We start from the raw sequence: 12,597 nt of genomic DNA on the forward strand, positions 1-12,597 counted from the left end.
TTCGTTAAATCTACTTTTAACGGTAATAAATAAGAAACGAAAGGCAAAAATTTCAAAATGATGCATTTTTTTAGGAATTTAAAAGCCTTTAACTCTTGACTGCCCAATTTGTGAACGAAAAAAGCAGAAAAATAACCAATACATTCTGCCCAGTACCGTTCGCGCATTCAAACGCTAATATGAGAACTTTTTATTAGCGGCGCGGAAATTCGAGAAAAGGCTACGTCGGCAATTCGCGACAATGGGCCTTTGAACCAGTATAGAAAACTAGTCCGAGTTGTGCTGGGTTTAGTTGTGTCGGCTTTTACCCGTAATGAGTGTCTCTCAGACAGATGTGCGGATTGCACTTGTAGACAGAGAAATCTATCTGTATACAGCAGTACATTTGTTTTCTCTAGATAACTTGACATTGGGCTGTTTTTGTTAATTTTGAGACGAATAAACTCAGACCGCATTAATACTGCATGCTCGCTCGGCAATTTGGTTCACAATGGTTTTCAAAGAAAAAAAAATTCTATTTTTAAAGAAAGAGCTGAACCCTTCACTAAGCACAGTTGGAGTCAGTGCTTGTCCAGTCATAGGTGTCTTGTGTGCGTTCTTCAAACTGTCGCGGAGATGTTCTTTCTTTTTTGGAAACTCTGACTGTCGCTTTCTTCAGGCACAGTCCTTCCCGTCGTTACTACGGACAAATACGTTAAACGGACATAGAGCCTCTGCCATTATTATTAGGGTCAGTCGTGCTGCAGCTCATAGTAGAAAAAGTCAACGAAGGTGTCTCTTCATGCACCGGCTTCACCCATTGGATGAGTGGATGAGAAGAAGGAAGACGGTGCTGCGGGAAGTTGAAAGAAGAAGAAAGGGGTTAAAAGGGCAGCGTACCTTGCCTTTAAAAGCTTATTTTCGTTTCCAAGTAAAATCTGGAGGGCATTATTAGTCAGCGGAATGTCGTTTGCTTTTTTCTCCCCTTCTTCATCTTCGTGCTTCGTACGGCCCCTGTCACAAAATTCTGAGTCAAAAACACATGCCTTTTACCCTTCAGGACTCTTGGCAGCCTGTGTGACACATTAAACGTCAGGCCGCCGCAGTGGCTCCGTGGTTACAGTTCATGGCTGCTGAATCTTAAAACAGGCATTCGATCTTGACCACGGAGCCGAAAAGGAGTCAAAAAGGTCTCTGTATTGTGCGGTACCAGTGCACATTAAAGAACCCCAGGTCGTGGAAATTAGATAGATTTGGAATGGCGGAGATGTAACAGCGTACATGCATAGGATGTACTAGCGTAGAGGAGATGTTATAAGGCGCACTTCGGACGAGGAAAGCATCGAGCGTTTAATTTGACGTACCCATTACCCCATATTTTACCGTGGGCGAAGTTGATTTTGTGCGATTATACCGAGTAAACGGCTCGGAAAGCTGCCTGGCCATACGGCTTTGCCGCATAACTTGGATACTTCTGAGGCAATTCGCTAGATCGATGCGTCACTCTATGTGTTTATAAAGAAACTCTACTATACCGGTTTACCGAGTGCCCCCTGCTCACGCCCAGTAGCAGAGGCCGGCAAGGTGTACCTACTGCGCGCCCAGCATCCGGCAATCCGGTATACGTTTTCGCTACGCCAAGTCTCCGGAGCCCTCCACTACAGCGTCTCGCATTTCGTATAGCAGATGCTAAGCTGCCATACACCCTATGTCGCGAATTTGCTCTAAAACAGAAACGAACGAATAGTTCTATAAAAAGAAGCCTTTACTCAAGCGGTCAACGAGAGCAAACAATTTTTCCAGCAAATGTTTTTTTGCACTCATGCCCACAACTGTTCAAACAAAAATACAAGATGAAGAGCCGGTGAAGGCAGATAACAAGTTGTATAATCGGCTCAATTTAGTTTTCCATAGTTTTCTTAGAATGACCACGAACATTTTGATCAGAAAGAGTGCCTACTGGAAACGTATTGACGTCAAACGTGATACAAGGTGTTTCACCTAAGACTTTACACTATTTTTAAAAATAGGCCTTTTGAGTCAGAAGAGCGCTTTTTTTCGCCATAGCAATGTGAACGCTGTGTAGCGCATCAGAAAAAAACCTAAGACGAATTGACTGGCAGACTGCATAACTAATATTGAATAATCAACTTTTTAGCCATTGTTGTGAGGCTCCTTAATTACTGAGAGGCATGTAGCTCACTGTAAGTAGTATCCATATAGGTTTTTAGAATTTCTAAAACGCGGTTACCCCCTGCGCTATGGCCCAACAAATTTTGGCTACATCACGCCAAGAAACATCGACTTTCGGAAAGCTTGCAGGCAAAGCAACCTCTCCAGTGCATGTAACTCGTCGAAATACCCAAAATTTGTTAGGCCAATGCGCCGAAGGTAACGGCGTTTTCGAAATTATAAAAACTGATACGGATATTACTTCCGGTGGGCTACATGCCTCTAAAATTGAAAGAGCCTAATAGAAATAGTTAAACAGTTAACTATTAAACATTATTTAACCAGCCTGCTAGTTAGCACGTCTTCGCTGTGTTCTGATGTACCACATCACTGACAATGCTATACTGAAACAAGCGCTCTTGAAACTTTAAAGAATATTTTAAAAATTGTGAAACACACTGTGTGTAAGCTCCATGTAAAATTGAGTACGGAGCATGCCATCAGCATGTCGCGAATACATTACGTTAAGTGCTGAGGTATTAACGCAGAGCAATCCCGGCGTGCCTCAGCGCGAAAAAAATGCTTGCGGGCCCTTTGTTTAGAACTGCAGCCTTCCGGTGGTAAATTGCACCGTAACCAGAAGGCGACCAGAACCCGCTGCTGTTCTGACAGCCTTGAGATGTCTTCATTAAAGGGACCATGCAAAGAATTAAAAGCCGCTTGTAAATGTTACAAGTGATGCTCAGAAGCATTCACAACAAGTATGAGTCTTCGGAACTGAGCCGGCAATTTATTATGAATTTTTAAAAATCGTGTTTTTTAAAATTCGTGGGCCGTTTGGTGTCTTCGTAGGGAGCCATTTTGGAACAAAAATCGGGAAAACAGACGTCACTAGTCCCATGACGTCGGCAGGCCACCACACGCTGTCATTCGCTCGAGCCGCGGCAGCTTCGACGTCACGGGCACACTTCCGGTAGCGGTGAAAATCGTCTGCTCGAGCCGCCGTGCGCCCCCCTCGGGCAAGCGCGAGCCAGGGCATTGCCTTCGCGCATATGTTTTCAATTTACCTCTGCCGCCTCTTTCTGTCGCGAGTTCGGGAGCCAAGAAAGCGCAGAGACCGGAGAGACGGTGCCGACGCACGCTGCTCCTCGGGAGTGGGACAACCGGAAGTCGTAAACCGAACGTCAGCGAATGACGTATTCATGGGCGGTGCCCAGTCCCGGAGCTGTTTTCTTTATTTTTTTTTTATGGTGCCCCGCGCGTACGAGTTGAGGGGGGAGAGGAGGAGCGTGATTTTTAATCGTCTATAGACCAGATTTTTGAGCCTCTCCTGGGCGCGGCCATTTTGCACCGACTGGCGCGCCGCGGTGCGGGCGTTTCTTTGGGGACTGCGGGGCTGCGGCAGTTCCGCGGCCGCGCCTGCATATAGCCGCGCTTCGGGCGCTAAAAAAACATTGTCGAGCATACTTCCGCTGCGTGGCTGTGTTGCAGGAAGTATTTACGTTATCAAAGCGATAACATTGACGCGTTTTAATGACATTTAGTTTGACATTCAGGTTAATTGTGCCAGCGCTTAGAACGCGCTCGTGCTTATATCGAATTCCGTCTTGGTGCTCCACCGCAAAGAAACTTTTTATTCAATATCAAGAATTAGGTGTGCGGCTAGTATGCAGTTCCAATTCCCATGCACTCTTATTCCTTCCTGCCGGCCATAAAGCCCCCCCCCCCCCCCCCCCTTCCACAAACGGCTTTCTTGTCGCCGCGCCAGTTTATCAACAAATTACCGCTGTGAGCTCAACTGAGTCCCAGCGCCAACAGAAAACAAATTTTGTCATGGTTTATGCAACCTGGTGCATAAAAACGTACTTTCGCTTAATTTATAAAAGCTTGAATAGATATGAGCAGCTAATCCAGCTTTCACTAATTCTGAGGTCCGAAGTCGCGTTATGTTATTCAGGAGCTCTCGCCGCGTGTGAGAGCGTCGCGTAGGGCGTTTGCCTAAGTGTGGAAAATGTAATGAAATCGCGCATATTTTCCTATGAATAATGTATATACCGCACCGCTGCGGTGGCTCAGTGGTTACGGCTCTCTGCTCTGGCCCAAAAGACGCGGGTTCGATCCCGGCCGCGGCGGCCGAATTTCGAAGGAGGCGAAATTCTAGAGGCCCGTGTACTGTGCGATGTCAGTGCACGTTAAAGAACCCCAGGTGGTCGAAATTTCCGGAGCCCTTCACTACGGCGTCCCTCATAGCCTGAGTCGCTTTGGAACGTAAAACCTTAATAAACCAAACCAAGCTAAGGTAGATACCAACAGCAAAAAGATACTATAGATAAACCTTTACCCCCCAGATACCTCTGACATATGCGTGCGGAAAAAGCAGCTGAAATCGGTAGCGGTCGTGCTTACAATCCTGTGCATGAAATGTTCTGAATGGGAACAAGAGCAAGCTCAGCGCAAGGATGCTGAACACGTACTGGTGATCGAAAACACGCGCTCCGTCGGGACAACCTTCAGTCTGCAGCTCGCCTATCCAGTTACTACTCCACTGAGTCAAGTCAATAGATCTACATTCTAATGCATAATATTATCATAGATGATATCGCACGTAAAAGGCGACAACAAACGACACGACAGCGCAGAAATCTGCTTCGAAGTGCCGGTTTCCAGTCCGTACACTACCTGGTCGACTACTCTCGGATGTCACGTTAACGAGTAACTGCGCACAAGATAACCGCAGCACTGTCTGGAAGAGGGCAAATGTGAGTAGTGACGCACAGCACACACCCTCATACGTTAGCTGATGGAGCACAAAACGGCAGAAGCGAACACGTAAACATGCGTTCTATGCGCGGCGCCGGCGCGACCCGCAGTCCCTCGGGCCGCGTGCGCCGACAGATGGCGACTGGCGTCGAGAGTAGGCGCGCGTCCGCAGCCTGCGTGCGAGGGTAAAAAAATCTGGTCTATAACTTCGTTGTTATTGATGCTAGCTCAAAAATTCTTGCGCTGGGGTGACGAGTGATGGATTGCCTATCTTTACGTAATCTCGATAAATTTATTTCATAGTCCCTTTAAAGGGTAACTGAAGCGGTCTTAGACTACGACGAGCTTAAAGGGGTCGAATGTGTGAAACTTGAAAGTAGGGCATGCGAATTATTTTTGTGTGGTGATTTGATATGGTGTCGTAATCGCTGAATAAAGCTTAGAACTTCTCAGCAGTGCACAGCCCCGGGCAGGGGCCGCACTTATGACGCCATATACGTTGGCTGTACGTGTACAATGAAGAAACGGTTTTGGACAAAGAAAACCGACGCTACCTAAGGTATACAGCACACGAAGCGTTGTTTGGAGAGCTAAAATTTCGGACTTTCTCCGCATTTCTCCGGCGCAGTGAGGAAAAGCATAAAGATTGTCCTGCTTTTAATCTTCTATGAGGTAAACATTTTAGATGCTAGCGCAAAACTACCTGGCACGATTCACCTAGAACCGCATTAGGCCGCATCAAATTTGCGTGTGTAACTTGTTGGAAGAAGGTGTACCCTGAGTTTAAAAAAGTGGCAGGGACACATAAGCTCGCAGTTAAGGGTACGACGCCATAGTGTTAATAGATAAATGACCATATATGCGGAATTGGTCCTTATATACTTTAGATTGATAAGTCACTGGGAGCGCTCATACCATCGTTGCCGTAGTGGTGCACTAGTTACGCAATGGGACACTGCCCAAGCAAGTCGATGTTCCAATGCAGAAACCGGTGGAGCCTGTGAAACTCAGGTTGCCCTTCCAAAGAAACCTGAGGCGACGAATAATTAATTTAACTGCCAGCTGTCACTGTGGGCAGTTTACTGACAATCCAGCGGGTAGGTTATGATGATATCACATGGTCACGTGACCTAAGTGGCAGGAGGAATGCCTGCTTCTCTGAGAATTTTTCGCTTACGTCGCCGCCGACAACGACGATGCCTGGGTTTCCGCTGAACGGGACCCTAGACGTTATCGCGTTGATATCAGTTTCGTGAGCTGTTTTTTCTGGTTCGTGCGACGCTGCTGGCGTCGAAAATTGTACGGCTGTCGAAGCTCTTCCAAGGATTGCTCTGCTTTAATACCTAAGCGTGCAACGTCACGTATTCGCGACATGCCGATGGCACGCTGTGTATCTATTTTGTAGCGAGGGCTACATTAGCCAGGAACTTGCGATTTCGCTGTGGCGGTGCCCCGAGGAGGCACAGAGACCGACCTTGAGCCGTTGCCCAGCAGACGCCGCAGCTGGCAGACGCCGCGCGCTGGCCGCGCCATCTGGCATGACGTCACACCGCGCGAATCGCCGCGGAGCCGCCGCCACTGTTTGGTATGACGTCATACCGCTTGCCTCTTTGCTGCGCTCACCTCTCCTCGCTACGCCATCGGTTTAGCTCTTCCCAGGTCAATAAGACATAAAATATTGTGGGACTGTAAAAGAACGAAAAATAAAGTGTCCCTGCCCGTGCCACTGAGTATAACGGGGTTAGGTCAATAAGCTACTAAGACTGCTGCTTTTCTTTCTGCTGGCTTCAGTGTTTGCCAAAGAATGCTGGAATAAACATTGATATGTTAATGGTTGGGCTCACCTTTGTTTTTATTTCATGTGACTTCATTGGTCGAAATGTTCGTTAGTTTTGGAATGCATGCCGCCACGCCTCTTTCTCCTTTTCATGGGAAACGATTATTCCTTTCAACCACACTGTATAATTCAACTTATGAAATGCAGAATTTTTTTCTTACTGACTCCCCGCTTTGTTCCCAATACGCAAAGTAACTTCCTAATCGGGCTAAAAATTTACCTATATTGGCTATCGTGCTAAAAAAATCTACCTATATTGGCTACAAAATGGTGCTGTGTTTTTATTGTTAATGGGGGTCCAACGTCCCAAAGCGACTCAGGCTATGAGGGACGCCGTTGTGAAGGGCTCCGCGATTTTCTGCCACCTGGAGTTCTGTAACGAGCGTTGACATCGCACAGTAGACGGGCCTCTAGAATTACGCCCTCGTCGAAATGCGACCACCGCGGCTGGGATGATACCCTCGTTTTTTCGGGCCAGCAGCCAGGCACCATAGCCACTGATGAGCCACATAGGCAGCAGGTTGGGCTGCGTTGTTCACAAAGCTTCATCCGCCTAGTGCGTGTCATGCAATGCGGACATCGATTTGTCACAATTTGCTTTATTTTCAACTTCTCGGTGGGCTGTGAATCAGCCTGAAGCTTTAATTAAAGCAAAGTGGAAAAGAGATAACCACTACAAGTGCTAGGAAAGTTATGTGACTAGAAGTGATCTACTAGCGTAGTCCGGGATCATAATAATATTAGATCACTTAATAACGAAAAAAATTGCCGTAATGAAGAGAATGCCACGAGCTAAAGTTGAGACTCGAAACTCGCGCTTGCAACCGGCTGCTAGAAGCGGTAGAGCTGCAGGCGCCATCTCTCAATGGTCTCCTAAATATGTTTGCCAAGTTTTCCTCGGCCCACGGGAAGGTGGCGCTGTCGTCTGCTAACAATAGCGAGAGTGCAAAGCTTCCTGTGGGACCATCCAACCATTTTTCGCATTAAACGTTTTTTTTTTTAAAGGCGAAAGCCTTTAATGCCTCACTGTTGTCGACAGAAGGTTGTCAGCAGAAGCTTGTCGGTAGAAGTGTCACGCTTTTTCTCTCTGTCATTTTTCTTTCTTTTTATGTGCCCATACTAATATACGTCCTCCTAACAGGATCAAGGGTGTCAACTTTGTTTACCATGCGTCGCTTACGCCTCTACGGAACAAACGCAATCACATGGTTGGAAAGTATTCACGAATTGCAGTGAAGCCAAAACCTCTGCACATTTAAGCAATCGTCTGCTGGTAGGAGTACAACGGTTCCACTACTTTTGTTATGCTTCGCGTTCTTTCATTTTCCCGAGTTCACATTTTCCACGAATATATTTGAAAGGTGCGCGTTCTCTTAGTTGCATTGCCATCACTCAGAGCGACGGAGTGCCCGACCTGGCTGTCTGCGGTCTCTTTCAACCGCTGTTTGGTCCAGCTCAGCGCAGCCACTTCGCTGCAAATTATTTTTGCATTACAAGACGATTTTATAACTACCTTTTTTTAGAAAAGAAAACATTTGTGACTTGTGTCGTTTACGGACCTGACATCAACGATGAACGTGGCGAGTACATTGTTCGCAACTCGTTTAGAAGGGTGTTGCTGAAGCTGCCAATGCACTAAACATTTGTGCCACTCACGGCGAGGGTACGTTCTCTAGAATAAAACGAGTTCGACAGCCAAAATCAAGCGGATTGAGCAGTAACCCGCTCTAGCCGTTGAACAAAGAGAGAAAAAGTGCGGCTTTCCCTCATATCTTGGATGCTTGAAGAGCTAGATGTAGGACCTAGGTCGAACTCTGTCTCTGGTTGGTAGTCTGTACAGTAAGCCCGATAGGAACAAACTGCTTTAATAGCAAAGGTCACAGAGGCAACAGTGTGAACCAGAGCTCTGACCGCGGCAAAGACGAAATCCTCACAGAACTCTTAGGGAGTTATGCATAGCTCGATCCTGAACAACTACCGTGAATCGCTACCGCGGAGCACCACTGCGCACGCTGTGATTGGTCCCGACGCAGCAGGCGTGCGCGCTGCTGACGGGTACGTGACGCCATCTGCCGCCCTGAAGACGATCTTCGCAAGGTCAGTGGCGCGCGGATCGCACTATGCTATAAATGCCCATTGAGTGTGGCCGAAATCGGGAAATCCGATTTATCAGGCTCTTAGAGGCGTGCTGGTTGGAATGCCAATTGCAGAACGCGACCAGCAACGCAGGGCAGCCACTGCGGCTGCGCATTAGTTTCTTAATCTTCAGAAACCCATCAGAAGCTTGGATTTAGATTCGCACTTTTGTGACTGGTATGGTGATGCCAGACTTAGGCCAACACAAAGTTTCTCGCTACAGGTACTCCCCTGCCAACTGGGATCATTTGAGATTATAGCCCCGCCGCGGTGGCTCAGTGGTTACGGCGCTCGGCTGCTGACCCGATAGACGCGGGTTCGATCCCGGCCGAGGCGGCTGAATTTCGATGAAGGCGAAATTCTAGAGGCCCGTGTACTGTGCGATGTCAGTGCACGTTCAAGAGCCCCAGGTAGTCGAAATTTCCAGAGCCCTTCACTACGGCGCCCCTGATAGCCTGAGTTGCTTTGGGACGTTAAACCCCAATAAACCAAACCAAACCAAACCATTCGAGATTATATTAATTTTTCCTTTACGGTGTCGTATATTAATTCATTTTGAGTGATAAGCTTGAGGAAACTCAACCTGATCACGCATAATAAATGTCTTTCTGCAAACTCTAAGTATGTTTAATACAGTTCTAAAGGCTTTCGTCCTTTTGCCAGGTATAAACAGAAAAGCTGTGACTTTCACTTTCAGAAAAGACATCTTTCTTCACGAAAATAGGTTTCCGGGGTTGATTCAGCCAGCGATACAGTCTTCATAAGTTTAAGTGCAAATATATTTAAAGTTCTGCCATGGTTAGGCAAGATATGTATGCTTACTTAATTTGAGACTTTACAATAAATTTGCTGTTCAAGTGGGTGGTGAAAATTAAGTATTAATAGGGCTTGTCAAGCGCAAACCCGAAACTCTTTAAGTAGGTATCTTGGATCAGTTGGTCGATCCAATGGTTTCCACAGAGCTGCTTCGGCTTGAGGTAACTCCGTGGAGTTGAAACCTATTGCATTATTTGAATATCACTTACCTTAGCGGACTCTCCATAACCATTAAACTGGCAGATCATATGTCTGCAAATGGACCTTTTAATGTGTGTTAAAAGAATGTTGTCGGTTTAAAAATGTGTTCTGTGTATTTACAATCGCCTCGAGTTGGCATGTTGCACGGAAGGGTTATAGCTATTACCACCGTTCGTTTAGACGCGCAATTGCAAGATGAAATTACACAAAAGCTGAGTATTATTCTCCTCACAAATTCAGGGTCACTTTGACTGCTCAAGTACGTAGAGGCAAAAGCGTCTTCCGCACCACTTTAACCCCTGTGTGGCACTGGTGACGTCACCACTGGATGACGTCACACATAACTGATGACGAAGTAATGACAAATGACTAATTAATGACTAATTACTATTTTAATCACTCGGCACTAATTCACTGCTAATTAATGGCGCTTAAGCTTCGCCTTCAGGAGTGGAACGCGACAGCGTGTTGTAGCGCTGCCAGGGAGTCCACGGAACGCCACCACCCGTTCGGCGCGATGCCTTGCCCTTTGAACGCAACGCTTTTTGAGGAAAGGAAATGGCGCAGAAATTCTCTGCAATCTCTGTGGACAGCTTAACCGCACCGTACAGGAAGGGAGGAAGTGGGAGTGAAAGAAGAAAGAGAAAGAGGGGCCGTAATGAAGAAACTGAAAATCGTATTTGAGGACAGGAGTAACTATCTCACATATCTCGGTGGACACCCGTCAAAACGCGGACACATCTGCCGACACGGCCGCCGACACGGCTGCCGACACGGCTGCCGACACGGCTGCCGACACGGCTGCCGACACGGCTGTCGACACGGCGGCCGACCCGGTGACCGACACGGCGGCCGACACGGCTGCTAACGACAGTATGAGGCATTAAAGGCTTTCGCCTTAAAACTTGGAGCGTAGTTAGAAGATGCACACTTCCTCGTGAAGTCCAATCCCACCGGCAGGTCCTCCGTTGGCTCCCGCTTCATCAGTTTTCTTGAGGAGGATTCCTCTCAGTTTGTCATAACAAAGAAAGATAACATCACAGCAAATGTTTCAAATGCAGTTCCAAGTGCAGTATTATGAAGATCGAATTATTGAGTCCTAAACTACTTTTACCCAGAGGCTCCTAGCGTCTGAGGAGAACTTGATATGAATGATTGCTTCAATCAATCAAAGAAATAAAGTGGTGTAGAGTTACGTTTTGAACCGCAAACAGTCGGAAAGAGGCGTTAATATGGGTAGCTCGTCAAACAAAAAGAAAATACTTAAAACGCGATCTACTGGATCACCCACCACACCTTAAAGGTGCATTTTCAGTATTGGTAGGCAAAATGATGGCTGTGCAAAATCCTCGCTAGACCTGACCTCCGAATGTGTGTATTCTGGATAGTTATGCGTGTCGAAAATAAATGGATGTTATTCTGCATGTGTGGCAGCCTCTAAGAAAAAACGTCGGCAAGACTGAATTCTTGTGTGCTCGCTAAGTCCGCAGCTAGCGCGGGTGGGCAGTTGGTTAGAAAAGTTTAGTTTTCATGGTTCTTTCTCCGTCTACCATTAAAACATGTGTCTTTCGGATCGCGCAGTTCTGAAAGCAATGCGCGAATTGGTTCTTCCTATAGTGACAAATACACATTGACTTTTCTAGCGTCGTGGATCCGCGCGAACGCACCTAATTTTCTTCCCTTCAGAAAGAAAACATCAAGCGGCATTGGCTGCATCATTCATATGCGTGCATAATGTCAAAAAGTGGCTCCGAGATACATGAATATTGATAACAGGATCACATTTCTTTGTTTCTCTTTATTGTTTTACGTCAACCACAGAAACAAAATATAACACTCTTAACAACATCAGTACAAATGAGACTATAGTGGCATCCGTTGGAAAAGTTCGGCTCGAACAACAAATCACTGCCATGTGACATATTGGTTACCCTCCAGCAAAGTACAGCTTAGTCCTTGAAACTAGCAACACAACCGCCGATATCAGATAGCACATGTGTAAGCCAACTGGTGAAGAGACACTTATTGAGCTCATATTTAGTGCTCATTCTGCCAATGGCTTTTTACTTTTTCGTTTTTTCTACTCGCAAGGAATTGTGCAACTGGTACCGTATAAAAGATACGGCTATGAATAGTTTCCAACGGAGCGTTCCTCCTTTCATTTGCTTAAACGTAGGCAACCAAGCAGTTTTGACACACTAGCAAAGTGAACAAACGAAATCAAAAACTTTTCTTTCATCAAACTGCAAAAAAAGAAGTATGTGGCGGCGTTCAATAAATCGCAGCAATACCGAGGAATGAAATAATTTGGAGCACATGAACAAACGCGCGCCACAAGCAGACCACACTTGAGGAATCGCCAGCACCATCTCACGAGACGAGTGCTACATTTCTGCAAATTCAGAGATCGTAAGGCACAGAAGACACGACAGGATGAAAAAAACAAAGTACGCGAAAGGAGGAACTGAAAGCGAAGTAGCTGCTGGGCTACTTTTCAAGACATATTGCTAAAAAGAGCAATTAATCTTCCTTACAGCAAGCTGCAAGATGTGCAGGCGCTTACCACCCGAGTCAAAAGTAAACCGAGACTTGTTCCCCGCTCTTAATGTAGAGACGCCTGACACATTAAGGACTAGAGGGAAGAGTATATTGGTGCCCACCTGTGGCTTTAGCATGCTCATGGTGTCTCATACCGC

Source organism: Amblyomma mixtum, chromosome 6 (assembly GCF_055824585.1).
Source record: "Amblyomma mixtum isolate Tamu chromosome 6, ASM5582458v1, whole genome shotgun sequence".
In the NCBI taxonomy this organism is placed as follows: Eukaryota; Metazoa; Arthropoda; class Arachnida; order Ixodida; family Ixodidae; genus Amblyomma; species Amblyomma mixtum.